The 24556-nt window shown below is 47.6% G+C and overlaps 1 protein-coding gene across 3 annotated transcripts in view; it reads right to left on the bottom strand.

Annotated features, from left to right (window-relative positions):
- The window catches only part of MYH10 (myosin heavy chain 10), a 135675-nt gene extending 132242 nt beyond the window's left edge, over nucleotides 1-3433 (bottom strand). For all 3 annotated transcript variants that reach the window (XM_043527745.1, XM_037914430.2, XM_037914433.2), the window contains exon 1: nucleotides 3303-3433. The gene's annotated coding sequence lies outside the window, so the exon portion shown is untranslated. The remainder of the gene's footprint in view (nucleotides 1-3302) is intronic.
- Nucleotides 3434-24556: the final 21123 nt, after the last annotated feature.

Here is a 24556-nt window from a genome sequence, read left to right as displayed (position 1 = left end):
TACATACCAAGACTGCAAAGCAAGGATGATGATAATACCTAGTTGTTGTATAATATTTTTCACCAGTAGACCTGAAAACACTTTACATTCTTTAGTGTATTTGTCTCCACAACACCCCTATGATGTACACTGCTGTGCAAAAACAAGGGTACAGTATAAAGGAAACACCAGATTTAATATAGGTTTGCCAGGAGGTACTGTAAAGAGTACTGAAATAGTAGTCAAAAGAAAGCACCCCTTTATTTGTTCTGTGCAGTGCATAGCTGGTTCTCATTAAGTCATCCAAACAAAACTGGCAGTGAGATCAAATAAGTTAGACTAAAAATACTGATTACAAAGAGGATTTTCCTTGAGAGATAAGAATTTTATATGTTTTGGATTTTTACGCATCATATAACCATGGCTTGTATTCTTTCTGAAAGCAGATCAGATTTATCATGGCTTTACTTTCCATCAATTCCAGCTGCAAACAGTAGGTGCTATTATGTTTTAAATGTTTCCAATAAACACCTTGTATCATAAAATCTGTGTAAGTATAAAATGTAATAAAAATTTAATCAATTTCTTAATCAATTCTCATACAATTGAGAGAAGACAAAATACCAAAATGTCTCAAATATTTCGTTTGTACCCATCTCTCATCCATTAGACTAGTAAACGTGACCAACAGCCGCAAGGACAGTTGCATCTATTTGATTAAGAACTCCCAAAATGTACAGTTTGGTTATCTTTAAGCACTTGAGAGCAATGAGGATGGGCCTAATGGCTTTTCCCTATCTTTTTTTTTTTTTTTCCTCCTTAAAAAGAGAAGAGAAATCTGAATTCTCACTGTATGCTAAGCATTTGGGTCACTATATATCTTGTTTTATTCATCAGAACTATTGAATAGTAAATTTAGAACCATTTTCCAAGCATTTAGAGCATTAATCCATTGAGAAATCTGCACTTTGGCAATCTAAAAATTTGCAAAATCATGTGTTTGAAGCTAACTGTGCATTCACTTTTTATACTACAGTATGCGGTCACATGGAAGTCTTGCAACTCATCCATCCTCAAGTGAGCATTCAATTAAGTACTTAAGTACAATACTAATGTCTACATCTACAGCATGTCAGTTTGATAAATTGTTCAACACAACTAATGCAAAGTAAGCATGAGGTCATTCAATCCACCAGAGGGCTGTGAAGCAATCTGCTTCATTTACTACAGAATGGCTTAATTCTGCATCATCAGATCAAGAACTGACTACATCAACAGATGCATTTATTGGAAGAAGCTTCTGGGAGAAAAATCCATGGAGAAGAAAAGAAGAGTTAGAGGTGACCCCAAATGACTGCAGGAGTTCCATCTGATTCTTTACCTCAGCTAGGAATAACAAGTTACTAAACCATTCAGAGTCCTAGTTACTTGCAGAGCCTTCCGTTCAAATCCAAAAAGATAGTCATCTTTGTAATTCTAGATTATGACTTGATGCTGCCGATATCTTCGTACTATAAAACCTACCTTCCCTACCTACAGTGTGAGGCAATCTCTCTCGCTGTCAAGAAGTCTGACTGGCAAATTGCCTTCCATAAAAATTTATCATTTATAATCTGAACAAGTATCAGTTTCACATGCTTGTTTTTTAGTGAAAACTTAAGTGGTTTTGGAACTCTATTACCTAGTCAAATAAATACAAATAAAGATTGTTTATTAGTAAAATTAAGGGCTAGAAGTTGAAGCATTAGATTTACTCCCAGAGAGTAGATGTACTAGTTCATACTAAGAATCAAATCAGTGTATTAAATATTAAGAGTACAGACCATTAATGGTCATTTTTCATTTTCTGTCCTCAACGCACAGATGTGACCCACTTACTCAGGACAAGTCCAGGTTGCCACAACAAGGATACCCCTACAGAAGCCAGATATACAGTATTGTGCTTTGCCTTAATGAGGGCTTTTTGCTAGACAGTATTATTTAGGGGGAAGATAAATTAAAATCCACATTCATAATCATCACATTTCACCATGTAGAACTCCAGCTCTCACAGTGAAGATGCCAGTACATAATCCCACGCATATAACAGTTCTAAACAAAAGGTTAATAAGAGAGCGACAAGCACCAGCAGAGGTGGGGAGTGGCATCATTCAGTGCAACCTTGGCATTTCCAAGGACAGGAATTTGTAAGAATAGCCTCATTCACTACTTAGAGGTACGTTATTTTTCATAAATATAATGCTAAAGCCAGCAAGAGTTAATTTTACAGTTCAAGCTACTTCTCTGATTTAAGCTTTAATCAAACAATGGCTTCAGAATGAAGTGATAAGGCAGCAGGCTGCAGTTTTTAGACTAGCCCGGACACTAAAGGACAAAAGAGCAAGCTCTAGACTTGGACCATTTTCTTTGGGGTTGAGGACAAAACACTCCACCCACTCTATGGCCTCGCATGTTCACAGCATTGCATCTTGCCAATCCCTTAGTATTTGGATCCCATTTAACAGCACTAAGGCGCACTGGCCGCTTCCCCCCCACCCTCCATCCATACCCCACCCCCCAAAAAGAGAGGCAGGAACATGATCTAAGACACGCTCAGACCCACTGGTGCATCACAACGCAAGCATCTCGCCCCCACCCCACCCCAAAGGGGCCTCCTCAGCCACAAATCAGACACTGCCACCACCGCAGCCCTCTCCTTTCAGCAGCGACTCCCCTCCTGCCTCCGGCAGGCTGGCAAGCCACTAGGCAAGGCTGCAGAAGGGAGGAGATGGAGAAAATGGCCACCTTTGTGTGATCGATACAGACAGGAGCCTCAGCGCAGAGGCTCAGGAGGGGGAGCCGGGCGGGTGGGGAGAAGAGACACCCGCACGGGGGTGCAGCCCCCCAGGCAGGGGCCGGCGAAGAGGGCGGCTGTAGCCCAAGGCAGCTCCCCGCCGGCCAAAGCGGGCTGCAACGAGCAGGCAGGGTCTTTGTCTCGCGTGCCGCCCCCTCCCCACAGCGAGCCCAGGCTCAGCCGCACGCCCACCCCGCAGGCGGGAAAGAGCCGGGGGGGGGCGCACCCGCCACAGAGCCGGGCGGGGGGGGCTGCACGCCCCCCGCTCCCACCCTCCGCCAGAGCCGGGGGGGGGGCTGCACACACCCCCGTCCCCTATGCCCCGCGTAGATCGGGGCTGCACTCCGCCTCGCACACTGGGGGGGGGGGCCCAGACACAAGGGCCGCACCCCCCTCGCCTACCCCGCCAAGCCCCGGACAATGAGGGGGCGGGCGGGCAGACCGACCCCCCCGGCCCCGCTAGCCGAAGCCCCCCGGCAGGGCCCCTCACCTGCAGACGCTCCGCACCCCCGTGTCCCCGGAGCTGGCGGCTCCTCGGCACACTCCCCGCTCTACCCCCTTCTCAGGGCTCCTTTAGCGCCACCGCGCGACCCCCTCCCGCTAACCCCCGGAACAAGGCCCGCCCACCCGCTCTACAGCATCATCCATTGGCTTTCTCTCATGCCCATCAAAGGAAGCACTTACGGCCATTGGCTCGCTTCGCAACCCATCTTCGGTCAGGGCCATAGCAACCTCCACAAGCTACCATCCAAAACCCGCCTCCTCCCTGGCCCCTCCCCACTGTTCTACCTGCCTATCAAGGCAAAACTCCACACCCAATGGTGGGCTTCGCTCCTATCTGCCACATCGGTGGGCTGTAGAGATCCCACCTAGGCCGCGCCAGCAGGGTAGGGTGCGCTGGTCAGAAAGCTTGAGAGCTGTGTGGGGTGGCACGTGAGAAGGATTGCAATGCCTGAGGCTGGGAATGCTCCTGCAACCTTGGGCTGGGGCAACGGGCTGAGCGCTGTCTGTCTACGGGGGGCCATTAGAAAACCCCCATCCCCGCCCCCTGCAGGGAACTCCGTGCAACACCGCGTATCCCCGCCCTCTGCAGGGGACTGCATGGAACATCCCCAATCCCTCCCTCCCCCGCAGGGAACTGCATGCAACACCGCTTATCCCCGCCCTCTGCAGGGAACATCCCCAATTTCTCCCTCCCCCGCAGGGAACTGCATGCAACACCGTTAGAGGGAACATCCCCAATCCCTCCCTCTCCCGCAGGGAACTGCATGCAACACCGCTTATCCCCGCCCACTGCAGGGAACATCCCCAATCCCCCGCAAGAACTGCGTGGAACATACCCAATCCCCCAGTCCTCCCGCAGAGAACTGCATGGAACATGCCCTATCCCCGCCCCTGCAGGGAACCGCATGGAACACCCCCATCCCCGCCCCCTGCAGCGAACTGCATAGAACATCCCCTATCCGCACCCCAACGGCATGGAACATCCCCTATCTCCCCCCACCTCCGCAGGGAATTACAGGGAACATCCCCCGTCCCCTCCCCATGTAGGGAACTGCATGCAATACCCCCAATCCCATCCCTGCAGGGAACTGCATGGAACATCCCACATCTCTGCCCCCTGCAGGGAACTGCATGCAACACCCCCACTCCTGCAGGGAACTGCATGCAACACCCTCCAGCCCCGCCCCCTGCAGGGAACATCTCCCCCCTCCCCTGTCCCTACCCACTGCAGGGAACACCCATCCCCATCCCTATCCCTTCCGTCTGCATGGAACTACATGGAACATCCCCATCCCTCCCCCCATCCCCTGCAGGGGGCTGTATGCAACACCCCCATCCCCACCCCCTGCAGGGAACTGCATGCAATACCCTCTAGCCCCACTCTGTGCAGAGAACTGTATGCCATACCCCCTATCTTCACCCCCGTGCAGGGAACTGCATGCTATACCCACACTATCCCTGCAATTACCAGCATACTGTTGCTTCCCCACCAAGGAAATGAAAGCAACACCCTCTTCTATCCTCCACGCTGCACAGAACTGCATGCATAAAACCACCACTAGTACATTCATGCACACATCCTGCATGGTAAGTGTGTGCAATGTCCCTGACTTCTCATGTAAATGTATTCAACTTAATCCACTTTGAGAGAGAGACCCATTTGTGGTTCACAACTCTGTGTCAGCAACCCTTGTCAGGCCTGACAGACTCACTACACATCATACACTGGTGTCATGAGATTTATTTAAAAGATTACTTGTAATATATCATTTGAAATGACACACTGGGCATTGCTGTCACTGTGAAAAGTTTATAAGAACTCTGTAGATAAAATTATGGATACTCTGATATTATGTCCTGGAGACCATAAACAGACAAAGGAGACAAAACAGGTATCTTCTATGTAAAGGGGAAAGAAAATATGATGGCAGATGCTCTGTCCAGTCCAGCTCCTGCTGCTTTGTAAGGGGGGAAGAGGTAACTAGTGAGTATCATAGCAGGGAGCAGGTTGCAGGAAACAGATCAGTTTGCATTTTAGCAAACACTAGCAGAGAAAGAAACCAGCATGGAACTTCCTTGACCACCAGACTCCATGTCGCCTTCCTTAGAGCTTGAATGAACTTTACTTTGGGTGGTAAGCTTCCACAAAATCCATGTCAAAGGTTCACTGGACTAGAAAAGAGAGGGACAAATGACCCCAACGTACCTTTCATCAAGAGAACAAAGGAATCCAAACATTGCACTTTGTGGGAGATCTAAACAAGAAGGGTGGTCAACCCTCTTGCTGGAAGGTAGATTGGTAAGAAGACTACCTTGAACAAAGGCCGTAGCTTGTTTTGTTAAGTCAGCCTCTCAGAAGCATTTTTCACTTTTATTTGCTTGTAACCATTTCTAACTCTATTCTTTGTACTTGAACTCACTTAAAATCCTATCTCCTTCTATTAATAAACTTGTTTTACTTTTACTCTAAACCCAATGATGTGTTTGATTTAAAGTGAATGGTAACTCCAGTTAATGTGGCAAGCTTCTGGGCATCTTTAAAGGAATAAACTAACTATATTATCTCTCTGAATGGTCCAGGAGAGGGCTGGACATTGCAGAGCCAACAGTTTGGGGAATCGGGACTGGGGGACATTGGGGTCACCTTGCCAGGTGTAACCAAGGTTGGTGGATGCCAGAATGAGGCAGTGGTGTGACATGCAGGCTGCTGGAATCAGAATTGCTGAGTCTGAGCTGCTTAGCACACAGACACTCCATGCATGCTTGTATGCTGACTGGACATGTCCAGCCCAGAGATGTACAGCAGCAGAACATTTTGAGGCACTCAGCATTACTGGGCAAGACCCCTCTCTGGTCTGTGTTGCACCCCAAAGTGTGATACCCTCCCCCATTAAGGTGCATGCAACCTCCACCACCTCAATGCATGTATATGTTTGTACCTCTCCGACACTATTTAACTCAACACGCATCCTGCATTGCAGCTGCTCAAATATTGTGCCCATGTTGTAAAATCTGGGTACCATTTGGCCTTCTGCAGTAGAGATCGGGATTGGGGAGGAAGTATTTATTTTACAGATTGATATCACCTTTATTCTGCAGGTTGCAATAGATTCATAGCCAGAAAGCACCATTGTGATCATCTAGTCCAGTGGTTCTCAAACTTCTGTACTGGTGACCCCTTTCACATAACAAGCCTCTGAGTTTATAAGCGACTCCCCCTTATAAATTAAAAATACTTTCTTATATATTTAATATCATTATAAATGCTGGCTGCAAACCAGGGTTTGGGGTGGAGGCTGGCAGCTCGCGACCCCCCATGTAAAGACCTTGTGACCCCCTGAGGAGTCCTGATCCCCAGTTTGAGAACCACTGATCTAGTCTGACCTCCTGCATAATGCAGGCCATAGAATTTTACCAAAATAATTCCTTTTGAATTACAGCATAAATATTAGAAAAACACTGACAATTGACTTAAAATTGCCAGTGTATGTTCCCTGCTCTATTTTACCCGCATTCTGCCATATATTTCATGTTACAGCAGTCTTGGATGATGACCCAGCACATGTTGTTCATTTTAAGAACACTTTCACTGCAGATTTGACAAAACACAAAGAAGGTACCAATGTGAGATTTCTAAAGATAGCTATAGCACTCGATCCAAGGTTTAAGAATCTCAAGTGCCTTCCAAAATCTGAGAGGGACAGGGTAAGGAGCATGCTTTCAGAAGTCTTAAAAGAGCAACACTCCAATATGGAAAGTACAGAACCCGAATCACCAAAAAAGAAAATCAACCTTCCGCTGGTGGCATCTGTCTCAGATAATGAACATGAACATGCGTCGGTCCACACTGGTTTGGATTGTTATTAAGCAGAACCCATCATCAGCATGGACGCATGTCCCCTGGAATGGTAGTTGAAGCATGAAGGGACATATGAATCTTTAGTGCAACTGGCATGTAAATATCTTGTGACGCCAGCTACAACAGTACCATGAGAACACCTGTTCTCACTTTCAGGTGACATTGTAAACAAGAAGCGGGCAGCATTATCTCTTGCAAATGTAAACAAACTTGTTTGTCCTAGCGATTGGCTGAACAAGCTGTAGGACTGAGTAGACTTGCAGGCTCTAAAGTTTTACATTGTTTTATTTTTGAATGCAGGTTTTTTTAACATAATTCTACACTTGTAAGTTCAACTTTCATGATAAAGAGATTGCACTACAGTACTTGTATTAGGTGAATTGAAAAATACTATTTCTTTTGGTTTTTTATAGTGCAAATACTTGCAATCAAAAATAAATAGAAAGTGAGAACTGTACACTTTGTATTCTGTGTTGTAACTGAAATTAATATATTTGAAAATGTAGAAAATATCCAAAAATATTTAAATAAATGGTATTGTATTATTGTTTAACAGTGCAATTAATCGTGTAATTAATCACAGTTATTTTTTTAATCACACAATTAATCACGATTAATTTTTTTAATCACTTGACTGCCCTAATTTTAAATTTATGAGTAGCCCCACTGTCATTATTGAGACTACTCATGTGCTTAAGGCTAAGCATGTGCTTAAGTGTTTGCAGGATCAGGGCCTAGGTTTGTAAATAAATATTAATTAATCTTAAACCAGTGTTTGAAATCTCCAAAGAAGTTCAGGAGATTTAGGCACAAATTTTACATTAATTTTTAATGTAGAGGGATTTTTTTCATGAATTTCCTCTAAGGGCAGATGTGTAGCTAAATCACTTGCACAGCTTGGGACAACTCTGTAAAATCCAAACAGCTGAAAGTGAGAAAATTCATAATTAAGGTTCCACAAACATGCTTTATTTTGTCCCATATCCCTACCCAGCTATCACCTATAAGCCAAAAACTCCTCACCCCTGATTACTCCACCATGGGCTTGAGACAGTTCCCTCCCATCTTCTCACATACTACATCAGAGGTGGGCAAACTACGGCCCGCAGGCCACATCCAGCCCACAGGACCGTCCTGCCCGTCCTTTTTGCTCCTGGCCAGGGAGGCTAGCACCCAGCCCCTCCTGCGCTGTCCCCCCTCCCACACAGTTTCACGAGCACTTTGCCGCGTCACGAGCACTTTGGCCGTGGCCAGGGCCGGATTAACCTTTTGTGGGCCCAGCACCAAACATATTTGTAGTCCCCCATGGAGGCAATGGAGCATGGTGCATGGGGGTTGGTCCCTGGAGCAAGGGGCCAGCCAGAGGCAATGGGGCATGGTGTGGCAGGGGAAGCCCCACTCCATCCAGTCAGTGCGAGGGCACTATTTACAAACCGGCAGTTGCCAGACGCACAATGGCTCGCCTGGCCCTGTGCTGCCAGCATGTTCCTTACCCTCAGGGGTGAGCCCATGCCATGCCACAGAGCCCCCCTGCCCAACATCGGAACACCTCCCCAATTCCCTATGGCCAAAGCCCCCCAGGACTTTCTATGCCCAGCGTGCCCCCAGACCCTGCCTCAAATGGACAGCGCCCTGTACAGCACCACAACTGCCCAGCACCCCACACAGAATCCCCACTCCCTAGTGCCCCAACACACAGAGAACTTCCCCGCCCCGTCACAGCCCAACACCCACCCCCCAAGGCCCTCCAGAGACCCACTCCCCTATGCCCCCACACCCCGCAACTCATCAAGACTGGCCAGGCTTCTGCATCAGTCCCAGGCGGCTCAGCTCCAGGGAGACAGGTGGGACCCCACAGGTGGTGGGAAGCAGAGACTGCCTGGAGCCGGAGGTGCACTGCGGTCCGGCCAGGAGGCAGAGAGAACCCAGCAGGAGGCCAGGGGGTGGAGAGGAGCCGCTGGCGGGCAGGCCGAGAGGAGCAAGTGGTGGGCAAGGTAGGGGGGAGCTGGTGGGGTCTCAGGGCATAGTGCAAGCAGAGCAGGCTGGGGACCCTTCTGAGCATGAACCCAGCTCCATGGCACTACTTGCGCCATTGTAAACCCAGCACTGCCTGCGGCTCCTGCCGGGCAGCACGACGGTGGAGTGGCTGGCTCCGGCTGGGCGGTGGGGCTGCAAGCTTCTGCTGCTCTGAGCGGCATGGTAAGGCGGCGGAGAGCTGGGGGGACGGGGCGGGTTGGATAAGGGGCAGGGGGTCCTGTGGGGGGCAGCTGTCAGGGGACAGGGAGCAGGGGGCGGTTGGATGGGGCGGAGGTTCTGGGGGGATGGCAGTCAGGGGATGGGGAGCAGGGGGGGTTGGATAGGGTCCCCGGGGGTGGTTAGGGGTAGGGGTATGGATAGGGATCGGGGCAGTCAGGGGACAGGGAGCGGGGGTTGGATAGGCGTGGGAGTCCCAGGGGGTCTGTCAGGGGGTGGGAGTGTGGATAGGGTTCGGGGCAGTCAGAGAACAGGGAGCAGGGATGGTTAGATGAGTCGAGTGTTCTGAGGGGGGCAGTCAGGAGACGGGAAGTGGGAGGGGGCGAATAGGGGGTGGGGGCCAGGCTGTTTGGGGAGGCACAGCCTTCCCTACGGCCCTCCATAAGTTTGCAAACCTGATGTGGCCCTCAGGCCAAAAAGTTTGCCACCCCTGCTCTACATACTCATCTGAGAATCTCCACCCACCCAGCACATCTGACCCAGTCCTCCTCCAGAACGTAAGTTAGCCTCTGCCTGCCTGCCTGCCTGTGAGGAAATAGCGAGACTCAGGGCTAGCCTAAACTAGAAGCACTACAGTAGCGCAGCTGCACTGATGCAGTTGTGCCGCTGTAGCGCACATTGGGTGAAGACACTCTCTCCCATCAGCAAAATAAAACCACCTCCCCGAGAGACAGTAGCTATGTCGGCTGGAGAAGCTCTCTCACAGACATAGCACTGTCCACACCAGCACTTAGGTCGGTGTAACTTACATCGCTCAGGGAGGTGGCTTATTCACCTCCCTGGGCAACATAAGTTATACTGACGTAACGGGTAGTGTAGACAAGCCCTGGGTGAAAAGGACCATCCTAGTGCTTTACTTGACCCATTTGTTACTCTAACAATGAGCAACGTTGAGAGTCACAATGTAAAACTAAATGTGTAAACTGTCAAGAATTTCTATTAACACACAAAAAAAGGGGCCAGATTTGCCTGGTGCTTGCAAAGGGACACATGGAGTCAGGACTTCTGGGTTCGACTTCTGTCTCCACCATTGACTCACTGCGTGACCTTGGGCAGATTGCTTCATATTTCTGTGCCTTAGTTTACTCCTCTCAGAAACTGGCTTATTATGCTTACTCTTCATCTCTGGGATGATATGAGGCTTCATTCATGAACAGGGGTGACAAGAGGGAGTGAAAGGGGGAGACAGTTGTACCTGGGCCCCAAGCCAGGGAGGCCCCCAACACATCTGTAACTGGGATGAAATTGTGGTGAAATGGGAGGGGGCAGGGACCTAGCGAACATGAGGTACAGGGCCCCAGATTTCTCTCAATGGCCCTGTTCATGAATGTGTACAAATTGCTTTGGGATCCTCAGAGGGCAGGTGCTGGAGGAATTCAAAGAACTACTAATGTCAGGAAAAAAAGAGGCTATTTTTATTTGCTTCTTTGTTTTGTTCAAAAAGCTTTGGGATCTGAAATCAGGCATTGGTAATGAAAAAAATGAAAATATTCCCCAATTCAAAATGACTTAATAGGAAACATTTCTAGGGAAAAGGCTTGAAAGGAATGGAGATATTTAAGTCTCATGATTAATAAATGCATTTTGCTGCCCTCGGAGAGGTAACAAATTGCAGGAAGATGAGTTTGAACTTATTTCCTGAATCATACTGCCCTCGAGTCCTGGTTCATGTAATTATCTGATGTGTCAATAGGAAAAGGTCTGAAATATGAGGTGTTCTCCACGGTGCCTTTTAGGGATTAGTACCAAATATGAGCCACATTGTCTCACCAATCGTACGGTTTAGTCCTGGACACTTTACAAGGTAGCTAAATCAGGAATGGAAAGTTAGCTTCTTACTCACAAAAGAGGATTGCACAATAGTTCATTGGACTGGCTGCTGTAAAACTGAGGTCAGATCAGCAAAAATAGCCACCTCTGCAGCAAATGAGTCAAGATCAGAACAGCAGAGCTAGAGATCTGAATTCCGGTCGAGTCCGTATCTGACGGTGGTATGGGTATTCGCTAGCAGCTGGGCTGAAAGCAGTTACTCATTGTAGAATGTCAGCTGTCAGATTCGAACATGGAATGTCCAGAAATCGGAGCACCTGAGACGTAACCAGGTCAGAGAATTGTGGCCACCATACATAAAACAAGCTGAGCATACACTGTCCTCTTAGTTAATGCACTTCTCTTTTGAGATAGGGGGCTATTGTTCTCTCAGTCTCTCTTCCCCTTCGCCTTTCTTGCATGTGATGCTCGCACTTGGAAGAAGCAGAGGTAGAACAGTAAGTGTAGCTTGCACCCTCAGCGCAAGGAGTTAGCAAGTGTTTTTCTTCCCTTCAGGAAAGAAGAGGAGGATTGACAACGATGGCCAGAAGGCTGATCCTCACTTTCTCCTCGAAGTAGGGAACTAGTCTATTGAATCATTTCTCTCCTTTCTAACCCAGTGCACCCCAGGAATGGGAAACCATTTCAGTAAACTCCACTTGCCACAGGTGTAGGGCTCAGTGCTTATATTTCTGTCACCTTGAGAGGTTGCAGTTCATTGGGCCTGATTATTATCACAGTTACACCAATGTAAATCTGGAGAAACAACCCTGAAAACCATAGAGTTAATCCTGATTTAGACTGGCATTAATAAAGAACAGAATTTAGCCCATTAACTAGTATAAGAGCCAGAATAACTATTTCTGGAGTATGTACTTTGAAAGTCTCTAGGTCCAAGGAAAATGGTAATGTTTACATGTGGATCCATGCCATCTGTACCTCTTCCAGAGTCTGAGTTTACTCAGCGTAACTGTGAGATTAGGTGCTTGGATGCCATGGTGATGAGCACATCATAAATACCTAGATAGATGAGATAGATTCCCATCTGTGTATTTCAGATGTAGAATTTATTTGTAGAATAATATATCATGTCCTGTCTCTGTGGCCTATATGGAAGAAGTCTAAATACTAAGATGGGTGAACTCGAGTGCCTGGTATTAAATGAGGATATTGATATAACAGGGATCACAGAAACTTGGTGAAACCATAGGCGCCAACTCTGTGGGTGCTCCGGAGCTTGAGCTCCCATGGGAAAAAAAAAGTGGGTGCTCAGGATCCACTGGCAGCCCCCGCCCCGGCCAGCTCCTCCCCCTCCCTGTAGCGCCTCCTGCCCAGGGGTGATCAGCTGTTCACCCAGGCAGGGTGAACACCTAGGCAGCCGAGCCCAGGCAGGGAGCGGAAGGCGCCTCCCCAGCCAGGCTCTCTCAGGCAGCTGCCGGCCTGCAAAGCAGCCTCACTCCCACTCCCCGCCCGGGCTCCCTCCCACCAGGGAGAGCAACGGAATGTGCCGGGGGGGCAGGCGTAGCAGGAGGACAGAGCACCCCCCCTGCAGGTAACATGCAGTAGGGAGAGCATGGTGGCCCCGGGCTGGTGGCGGGGAGAGAGGGGAGTGCTGGCTGGGGGACACATAACCTCCCCTTTTGATCGTGCCCCCCCAGTATAGGGAGGTACCAGTTATCTATGGGGCGGGGGCAGGGGAGGGTTGGAAGAGGCAGGGTGGAGTCTTGGGGGAAGGGATGGGGTGTAGGTGGGGCCTGGGATGGAGCAGGGGTCAAGCACCCCTGGAAAATCAGGAAGTTGGCACCTATGGGTGAAACGATGATAATCGGTGGGACATGATAACACCAGGGTACAAAATATATAGAAATGACAGAGTAGGTCATGCTGGCGGTGGAGAGGCACTATATGTGAAAGAAAGCATAGAGTCAAATATAGTGAAAATCTTAAATGAATCAAACAGTGCCACAGTATCTCCATGGATAGAAACTCTATGCTTGAATAATAGTAGTATAGCAATAGGAATATATTACCGACCACCTGACCAGGATGGCAACAGTGACTGTGAAATACTCAGTCTGATTAGAGAGGCTATAAATCAGAAAACTCAATAATAATGGGGGATTTCAACTATCCCCATATTGTCTGGGCCCATGTCAACTCAGGACAGGATGTAGAGATAAAATTTCTTCTTGGAGCAGTTAGTCCTGGAACCCACATGGGGAAAGGCAATTCTTGATTTAGTCCTAAGTGGCGCATAGGCTTTGGTTCAAGAGGTGAATATTACTGAACCATTCAGTAATAGCGACTGTAATGCAATTAAAACTTATGTCCTTATGGGGGGGGGGGAATATCAAAGAAGCCTGCCAAAGTAGCATTTAACTTCAAAAAGGGGAAGTACACAACAATCAGGAGGATTTAATGGAAATTAATTTAATGGAAATTAAAAGGAACAGTGACAGCAGTGAAATGCTTGTAAACTGCATGGATAAGGAAATATTATTTATCCCTTTACATAACCCGAGAACAAGGGTCAATAGGCAGCAGGTTTAAAACAAACATAAGGAAGTACTTCTTCCCACAACACACAGGGCTGTGACCCAGAATGATGATCCAAACCCCACCCCATGCCCCATGCCTTCATGCGGCTCTCTAACCCTGCCACCCACTGCTTTGGTTGTCTTTTTTAGACCAATCATGCTTGTTTCTTTGAATTTTTCTGGACACAGGTGTTAGTGAGCAGCCTGCTTTGTCTCTCTGTTTTTGGATTTTTGTGTGTTATCGTTGTGAATTCTAAGAAATAAAGTTGTGTTACATTGCAACCTTCCAGCAAGCGTAATTGGTTTTTATCAAGCTTCCCTGGTGTATGCCTTAGACATAACACCCCAGTACAGTTGAAAGGCAATCTGAGTTGCTAAAGACTCGAACTCTCAAAGCTTTAGACACATGAGCTGACTCATCAACCTGCAGGGACTCACACACTGTTGCCAACTCTCATGATTTTGTCATGACTCTCACAGTAATTATTGTTTTCCTTAAAGCCCCAGCTCCTGGAGGCAAGTGGGTATGTGATGATTTCAGCCTTCATTCTTAAAGAAAAAGTAAGTTTCTAGCCCTTGTGGCTATGGAGAAAGCTTCAAAATGTGACCCCAGTGCACCCTAATGGCTCAAAAAGCAGAAGGCAAATAAAAATCTATTATTTTTCCATAATCTCATGATTTTAAAGCCAATCTCATGAATTTTGGTGAGCCTGCCTCATGATTTTTGAACATTTGGGATTGGCAATGCTGGGATTATTTGAATGAGTGAGAGCGTATCAGTTTGCAGTGATTGCCCTGATTATTTCAGAACTAGGCAGAGGGGAAGTTTTCCTGCATTTGCTGGCATCTCCTATTAGAATCTCTGCAGAGTGTTTAACTGGAGCTGATTTATAACTTTTTATTGCTGTAGGCAAAGTGCATTTGGCACAGCAGGCAGTCGTAGTATGGCTTTCGTGACTGAATCTCCAGTTCGAAAGTCAATGGAGAGGCTTTTTATAGATAAGTTGCTGCCACGTAACACATGCTATCAAAGCCCAACATGTACAGTATTTTAACTTTGGTGTTAGTATAAATAATTTCTGCCATCTGTGTCTGTTACAACTGACCTTGTCCCACTCTGGACAATCACCAATCTGTTGCGAGTGGATCCAAATGCTGGGTCCCACATGCTTCAAAGCCAACTGGGTCTAAATAGTCCCTGTTTCTAGCTCTGGGCTTGTAGGTCCCTCTCCCAGCTCAGAACTGTTGTTTGAGTTGAGATGTGGGACTTCACAGTCCCGCTGCCCTAGCCCCAGAAACCCATCCCTCAGGCCTCATGAGCCCCAGTCCTTTTCATATACTCCCTCAGAATCCCACCTGGGCTGTAGGCACTCTGGCTTCTAGTTAACCTCTTTGGGGACAATGACAAGAGAGCTAGGAACACAGGCTTAGCAAAGGAATTTATTCAGCACAGACACTTTATTCTTAAAAAGCACTAGAGAGTTACAGACCTTTGCAAAATAACAAGAGTCCTGAGACGCCACCTCCCCACGTGATCTCGCACCTTTTGTGAGTCCAAGGCCCTGTCAGCATTTCAGGCTCGGCAGAGTCCCTCCTGCCACCTCTCTCTGTGGCGACACAAAACTTTCCTCCTCAGAGAAGCACCTCCTCCCCCTAAATACAGTCTCTCTCCCTTTGGCCATGTGCCCAGGTGAGAAGCTGCAGATCCGCAGTCATACGGGGGCCCCTGTATAGAAAAGCCATTGTTTCCTGGCTTTGGGCCAACTGTTAAGACACGATGCAAACCAATGGTCCCAGATTGTTCTGTGGTGGCTTTTCAGTTATAGTCCTTCAATTAGGTGTCAAGAACTTTTCCTGGGCTGGGTAACTGTCTGTAATACATCATGATAACGTTGCCTTGGGCATAGTTAAACATGAGTTCACCACATACTTCACAATGGAATCCCTAATATAAAATGGAGGTCACAAAACAAAATGCAATTTACAATCTGACCCAAACATAACCCACTTTTTCACCATGTGAACACAATTTATGGGGTAATATCTGAGCAGAGCATATGTCTCAACAAGCCACGGCCCAAATATTGGACACGGAGTGTGACAGACCCAGCATGAGAAAAGGAGACAGTCAGGGCAGTCTTCACATATGTTACAGGCTGTGATAAAGAGGAGGGGGATTAATTGTTCTCCCTGTTCACTGAAGGTAGGAGAAGCAGCAAAGGACTTAATTGTCAGCAAGGGACATTTAGGTTAGGGTGGCATTGGGCAAGCTCTGAGCACACTTACTGGATTGGGCCCCACATGCAGGAGAACACCTGTTTGAGGATTGCTCTGGGGTTTAGACATGAGTCAGGACCCAGACACCTGGCTGAGACAGCAGCACAAGAGCCCAGAGGCAGGCGCTTAGATACCTAGGGAACTTTTACAGCAGAAATCTAAGTTCCAGAAGCACAAGTTTTGTGGCTCACAGCACGGCCTACAGCTGGGGGTTAGGCGTTTAAGTCCCCTTATGGAGCTGGTCCCAAGTGACCAAGGTTACAGAGGATGCCTGTCACAGAGCAGGGAATGGAACCTACAGCTCCTAAATCCTAGGCTAACACCCTACCCGATGGACCATCCTTCCTAGCTTTGTAAACAGCAAAATGAGTAGGAAAGTGCGAAACAGTGTGTTCAATGGACAGGACATTAGATTGGGAGTCAGGAGACCTGCGTTGTATTTCCACCTTTGCCACTGACTTGCTCTGTGACCTTAGATAAGTCACTTCACCTCTCTCTACCTCAGTTTCCCCATCTGTAAAACGAGGATAAACATGCCCTCCTTGAGAAGGGCTACTGATAAAAAGAACCATATATGTGCTAAGTATTATAATTGTGATCTTTACTTAGGGTATGTCTTCACTACCCGCCAGATCGGCAGGCAGCGATGGATCCAGCGGGGATCGATTTATTGCGTCTAGTCTAGACGTGATAAATCAACCACCGAGCACCCTTCCGTCGACTCCTGTACTCCATCGCCATGAGAGGCGTAGGCAGAGTCGATGGGGGAGCGGCAGCAGTCGACTCACCGCGGTGAAGACACCACGGTAAGTCAATCTAAATACGTCAACTTCAGCTACGTTATTCACCCCCTAGTACAGTGGTTCTGAACCAATACACATACTTCTGGGGGTACATCAACTCATCTAGATATTTGCCTAGTTTCACAACAGGCTACATAAAAAGCACTAGCGAAGTCAGTACAAACTAAAATGTCATACAGACAAAAACTTGTTTATGCTGCTCTATATACCATACACTGAAATGTAAGTACGATATTTATATTCCAGATGATTTATTTTGTAATTATATGGTAAAAATGAGAAAGTCAGCAATTTGTCACTAATAGTGTGCTGTGACACTTACGTATTTTTATGTCTGATTCTGTAAGGTGAAACTTGGGGATACGCAAGACAAATCAGACTCCTGAAAGAGGTACAGTTGTCTGGAAAGGTTGAGAGCCACTGGGTTAAAGAGCTCTAACCTATACATTGCCTCTGGCTTTGGCCCAGGTGCCCCACCTCAGAAGGATGAAGGGGTGAGCAGACCATGCTAGGATTTGTGATTTCCACAGAGCCCAGGTGCTTGACATTAGTGCGGAAGGATGGCCCAGGGGTTAGATGCTGTGGGAGACCCGGGTTCAATTCCCTGCTCTGCCCCAGGCGTCCTGTATAAGTTTGGGCAAGTGCCTTGTGTAATGGCAGCACATGTAGATCTAGCTGAACCAGCTCAAGTAACAATAGCAGTGAAGCTGCTGCAGCATGGGTTAGTCCCTGAGTACATGGGCAGGATCCCAGGTAGGCTTGTGCAGCCCATGCTGGCGAGGCTTCACTTATGTTGTTACTTCAGCTGGCTAATGGGAGGATAAATGGCCTGACAACAGAGACGTGCTCAGGTTCTACAGTAATGGGGAGCAGGGAAGGAGCTTCGCTAGACATCTCACTACTGTTCCTTCCAGCAGTGGCTAGGACGGGTGACCTAGCAAGCAGATAGCAGCTCTGTATCTCATGCCCTGCTTTTGAGTCTTGCTTGGTCCTCCTTCAGCTGCAGTGATGGCTTTTTCCTAAAGCAAGGCAGGCTGGTCCTCGGAGCTCCATCCAGAAGGCCAGGCTCTTCAAAGGGGGAGGAATTGAGAAACTAACTGGCTTCAATCTCCAAGGACTTCTGGCCGAGCAGAACGGGGCTAATTAACCCACTGCTCTTGCTCTAGTTTCCTCTCGGCTCAGCTGTGTCCTACACAGGTGGAATGCAATTTGGGTCAGGCCCTCTTGTCAAGTGATCATTTCACTATTTCTCCATGTCATGGGCTGTCCTGCATCAGTAGAGCATCTTGCAAAGCGAGCTCACCTTGTCTTACAGCAGACAAATTAATATTCAGCTCAGGATGGCCCACCTCAGTCTTACATTACACAAAGAAAACAAAACAACCTTTCATTGACTCAGACAAAAAGATAAGGAGTACTTGTGGCACCTTAGAGACTAACCAATTTATTTGAGCATAAGCTTTCGTGAGCTACAGCTCACTTCATGCATCCGATGAAGTGAGCTGTAGCTCACGAAAGCTTATGCTCAAATAAATTGGTTAGTCTCTAAGGTGCCACAAGTACTCCTTTTCTTTTTGCGAATACAGACTAACACGGCTGTTACTCTGAAACTGGACAAAAAGATGCAGTTAGAGTTAGGCCTAGGCCAGGCTTGGCTTGGCTTTTTGGGTTAAGATGGGGGGAATCCTTCCTCCCTTGTACTAGCTTCACCCAATCCCAGCCCCTGGACCAGCTTCACCCAATCCCAGCTGGCCCTGTTTATTCTGCTGCTGGGCCCTGACTGATTTCTGCTTGCTCCCAGCCCTTCCAGCCTGCAGGGGCTGGAATGTCATTTGTTCTGGTCCTGGGCAGCCTTTCAGGCAGCTCCCAGAGGTGTAAATTTGGTGCTTTTTTCCAGGCAGGGAGGGTGCACCAAAGTGGCAGAGTCTCCACAGTCAGTCACACTCCAGTCACCAGAGTTTTCTTGAGCGGACGAGGCCTGAACAGCTAATGGATAAAACAAGCAGAAAAAAAACTCTTTTGGAGGGGATGGGGGAAGAAACCTCCAGAAAATGAAAAACGTAAGAGCTTCCCTGTCCCTCACATAGAAACAGAACAGGGACGAGGCCAAGTTCTGTTCTGTGCAGGACACTCTGAAGGGTCATGCGGCAGCCCATGTCCAGAGTGCTACAGTGCAGTGCTGAGAGAGGGAGTGGAACAAGAAAAGCCCCATGTGGCCTGATCCTATAACCCAATTCCATCACACTTTTTTCAGCCAACTAGCGTGGATGGGGCCAAACTGTGGTAGAAGTGTTTTTAAAAGAGGGTTTCCAACCCTCCAGGATTGTCCTGGAGTTTCCAGGAATTAAAGATTAATCTGTCATGAGATGAAACCTTCAGGAATATGTCCAACCAAAATTAGCAACCCTAGTTTAAAACACGTCTTAGGGCAGTGGTGCCCATACTTTTCCTGTCATTCCTCCCCCTTACCAGTAATGGAATCTGTCCATGCCTGCCCGCCCTCCCCCACCCCCCCATTACTGCACAGCCAAGGCTTCCTTAGGAGAGGACTTTGGGCTGGAGGCGGAGCTGGGGGCAGAACTGGGAATGGGGGAGGAGCTGGGGCTAGAGGTGGAGCTGGCCTGGGGTCAGAGAGGGAATGGGGGCAGAGCAGGGCTGGGTGGTGCTTTTTTTCCATGTGGGCTGGCCTGGGCTCCACCATACCCCCCTCCTAACATTCCTCGGGGGCACACACCACAGTTTGGGGACCACAGTCTTAGAGGCACATACACATGGCAACTGAGGGCCTGGTTCTGCTGTCGCTTACATCAGTGTAAATCAGGAGAAACTCCATTGAAGTCAATGGAATTACTGCAGGGTAAAACCAATGTGAGATTGGTATCAGCCCTTGCATATACTGCCATGTTAGAAACTGATTTAGCTCTGACCTTGTTTAAACAGTGTTTAAAGAAATTTCCAACTTGGTCCAAGCCTTATGTGAAACCAAAGGGGAAGACTCACCAGAGAAAAGGAGTACTTGTGGCACCTTAGAGACTCACCAATTTATTTGAGCATAAGCTTTCGTGAGCTACAGCTCACTTCATCGGTTGCATACTGCAGTTTCCACAGTATGCAGCCGATGAAGTGAGCTGTAGCTCACGAAAGCTTATGCTCAAATAAATTGGTTAGTCTCTAAGGTGCCACAAGTACTCCTTTTCTTTTTGCGAATACAGACTAACACGGCTGTTACTCTGAAACCTGTCACCAGAGAAAGGGACCCCAAATCTGAACACCCTCAGTGCAGACATCACAAGGCATCACAGTCTGCTAGGTGACCCCATCCAACACTGAAAGTTGTGAGCACATGGGACGCCTCACAGCTTTGAGAGCTACAGAAGACAAGTGCTGTATAAGAGCTGGGTATTATTACTCTTATTACTGCAACTCAGTGTGTTAGCCTCAGGGACCAATGACATTGCCTCGGGGTGCGTAAAGACACCCACAGTAAAATCTCTGACTTGTGCACACATGTAGGATAAATATGTCATCAACGTGGCAGCACAATGGCCCGTTCGGTTACCAAACATATTTTCATTCACTGCGGTCCGTGCTGCAGCGTACACAGCTATTAATGGGTACTGGGAGACGCGTTTGACATTTTTTAATACACACATACATGTCCGGAATTTTATTTTTCCAGATTCCCCCCCCCCCCCCTTTTAATTTATTTTCTCTGTCAGGATCTCAAAGGAGGCCAACTGAAAGTATGCAGGGCCTGTAATGAGCTAGTGCTGAATCTTTGCCAGTCCTTCTGGTAATGTTTAAAAACGACGCTGGCTGCTGGCCAAACCTAGTGTGCTACAAAAATGCAGCCCTTGACAGAAGTTAAGATATTGCAGGATGTCTGTGAGACAGACAAGCTCAGAATAATATTGCAATCTACAGTAGCAAGGTAATCTATAAATAGCAAGAGGCTGATGAGCAATTACCTAGATGTCTGTCTTAGCCAAAGACACTATTTAAAACCCCAGGAGGCATATCTTGATTTATTTGCTTCAATCGTTAAAATGTCTCAACTCTAAGTCATCTTACAAGGGGATAAATCAGTCACGTTCAAATCTCTCTCTCTCTCTTTAAACAAGGTTTTTCTCGAGAGTGTGAAGAAGAAGAAGAAAGGAAAAGTGTCGTGCATCGGAAATGGTGTTGTATGAAAACCAGCTGCTGTTACAGACTGGCAAGTCCTGTTTTCCTCCACCCAGGGCCAGGAGACAATGGATTTACAAATCAGAGCTCTAACAAAGATTTTCAAAAGCAGGAGCCTAAACGTAGTTCCCATAGGGTTGTAATTTTCAAGAGCACCTAAGTGATTTAGAAGCACAGTAACAGTCAATGGGATTTGTGCTCCTAACTCACATAGTCCATGGAAAATCCAACCCCGAGATGCCTACTCATGGATTTTGAAGACTAACGATCTCATAGATTATTAGGCTAGAAGGGACCATTGTGATCATCTCGTCTGATCTCCTGGGTACATGGGCCTTAGGAGTTTCCTCTATTAATTCCTGTTTGCACTAGAGCAGATCTTTTAGGAAAACATCCATTCTTGATTTAAAAACTGCCCGTGATGGTGGATCCACCACAACTCTCAGTAAATTGTTCTAATGGTTACTTAGGGTCTTGCGTTTAAAAATCTTGGTCCAAGTCTATGATCTGACTTCAAGTGCTGATAAATGAAATACTAATAGCAAGCAAGTAGATGATAAATCAGAGAAAGGAAAAGACATGGAAATCTCGAGGACACTTGGAGTGATCTGAGGGAGGAGATACGGCCAATATAGTGGCCTGGCCGTGCCCTCATGCTGGAAGCCTTCCGGAGAGGCAATTTTATATGGAAGACTCAGGCCTTATCTATATGGGTCTTGTTTGCATCTATGTTCCTGCTTCAGTGCAAACCCTCATGCACTGCACCAGTGAAAGTGACTGGCGATAGTTACCCCAAGGCAAGCCTCTTATTGCACTAGGAGTGGGGGGGTGGGTCTATATTAGGGGTTTGCACTTGCATAGCTACAATGCAGGGTAGATTGCCCTAGTCTAGACAAGGCCTCAGTGTGAATTCAGCTCACAGAGTTCCCAACAAATCAACCCCCAAGAGAAGGGACAACTTCTGGTCTGCAGAGGGGTCAGGGGACACGACCCTTCAGCCACACAGATATTCTGAGAGCCACAGGGAAACCCAGCTGATCTTTGGGAGGTGCTGGCTCTCCAAGAGAAGGGCCAGCTATTCAGTGCTACTGCTGAAGCTACAGGATCTGTGCTGCCACCGGCTCTCTGCTTCTCCAGTCTGAGCCTAAACCCAAGGGAGTGTGTGCTAGTGGAGAGCAGGCCCTGCAGCATTAACTTCTCCATGTGTTTTCCCAAGGGCTTGCTGGGGAATGATGCTTCTCACAGAGTGGGAGTGTCCTAGGCATGTCTTTGATAACTACAGAGCAGCTACTCAGGGTTCTGCAGAGAGGTCATGGGATCCCATTTGGACTCTGCTCTCCTCCTTTTGGCAGTCTCAGCTGATGCTGAGAGTTGGTCACTGTGGGCTTGTACATACTACGTCAGTATAACTTATGTCACTGAGGGGTGTGAATAAGCCACCCCCCCAAGCAATGTAAGTTACACTGACCTAACCTCTGATGTGGACAGCGCTGTGTCTGCGGGAGAGCTTCTCCTGACATAGCTACTGCCTCTCATGGACGTGGTTTTATTATGCCAACGAGCAAGCTCTCTTCCGTTGGCATACAGCATCTTCACCTGATGCGCTACAGCGGCGCAGCTGCTTTGCTGCTGTCATGCGTCTAGTGTAGACTAACCCTTAGCTTTGGCACAGGTACATTTCTGAGCCTCGCTCTCAGCCAGGGCAGTAGCCCAGGGCTAGGCACTTGATGTGTTGAGCCTGCAAGTTACTATGCTAATCACAGCACTGCCAACCCCAAACACTCCAAAGCCACGAATCAGGCACACAAAGTAAGGGAGTGCTTCTGATTTTTTAATCTTTATGGTACGCTGGAGTCACATTTTCAAGCTTTTCTCTGCAGCCACGAGGACTAGAAGCAGACCCTTTTTAAAAATGAAATCTGAGATTCTCTTGTAATCACGTCACTCCGGGAGCTGGGGCTTTAAGAAAACACCAGCTATCACAAGACTCACAATAATATTGCTAGAGTTGGCAACACCGTTTCACTCTTTACCTTGCTCTCTTCTCATTTATTTGTTATGTCTCCTCATGTACAGATTGTGAGCTCTTTGGAACAGGGGCTGCTTTTTTATCATGTGTTTGGTTTCTAGCATAATGGGGCCTCTAGGCTACTGGTTCTCAAGCAGGGGTCCAGAGCCCCATGAAGGGCCGCAAGCAGGTTTCAGGGAGTCTGTCAAGCAGGGCCAGCATCAGACTCACTGGGGCCCAGGTCAGAAAGCTGAAGCCCCACTGCATGGTGCTGAAGCCCGAGGCCCTGAGCCCCACCACCTGGGGCTGAAGCCAAAGCCTGAGCAGCTTAGCTTCATGGTGCTCCCTGTGGCATGGGGCCCCAAGCAATTGCCCTGCTTGCTACCCCCTAATGCTGACCCTGGCTTTTATATGCAGACAATCAGTTGTTGTGACACAGGTGGGCTGTGGAGGTTTTATAGCATGCTGGGGGGGCCACAGAAAGAAAAAGGTTGAGAGCCCTTGCTCTAGGCAATAGTATCAGAGAAATAATAAACAATAATAGCACCAGGAACAAAGCTGAGCTAGCTACAACCATGGGCAACAGGAGATGGATCACTTGATGATTACCTGTTCTGTTAATTTCCTCTGAAAAACCTTGCTTAGGCCACTGTCGGAAGACAGGATACTGGGCTAGATGGACCTTTGGTCTGACCCAGTATGGCTGTTCTTATGTTCAACCTTATTTAAACCCTGCTGATGCTAGCCTGTTTCTAAGATGGTTTCCCTGAACAAGGTCATTTTCTTCTGGCTCTTCCTGGGGAGTCTATAGGGTGGGTTTATAGTATGGTTCTCAGGCCCACAATGGTCAGAGAATCTGCCAGAATTCTGCTAGCAACAACCATGTATAACTATGCTGGGGCTAGAGCTGGGCAAATAACTGAATTTTCAGTTCCGTGGCAGCTCAGAAAAAAATCAAAGGAGGTTTCGGGTCAGGTCAAACCAAATCTGAAGATTTGCAGAATTTTGGGTGAATTTAAAGTGTCCCTTTTGAATTTGTTTCAGAGCCAGGATTTGAACGTAGGGTCTCCTACATCCCTAGTAAGTTTCCTAACTCCTAGTCTGAAAGCTATAGTGGCACCACTGCCGCTCTACTTCCTTCTCCTCCGGCCATTTTGTGAAGGATCAAAACTATTCATATTACTTCTGCAAATAGTTCTGGTTCCACCAGAACAGCATTTTTCTGGGAATAAATTATGTGTCTGAAAAATGTCACCCAGTTCTAGTTGGGACCTTCATGGTATTGCTTACAGTCTGGAAAGAACCTAATGGTTAGCCAGAGGCACGCCCTACAAAAACAACTACGTCAGGGGACCCAGTTAAACCACATTGATCCCTCAATATGGTTTAAAAAACTGTTGCATTTTGAAGGGATGACAAGACCCAGTCATGGTTTATCTTTGACCCTGAAACGTGCTACAACCTTTGGCCCAGATCCTCAACTATAGCTCAGTGCTCAATGCAATTTACAGC

The sequence above is a fragment of the Chelonia mydas genome, chromosome 14 (assembly GCF_015237465.2).
Source record: "Chelonia mydas isolate rCheMyd1 chromosome 14, rCheMyd1.pri.v2, whole genome shotgun sequence".
In the NCBI taxonomy this organism is placed as follows: Eukaryota; Metazoa; Chordata; order Testudines; family Cheloniidae; genus Chelonia; species Chelonia mydas.
This window is presented reverse-complemented; position numbering and strand designations above follow the sequence as displayed.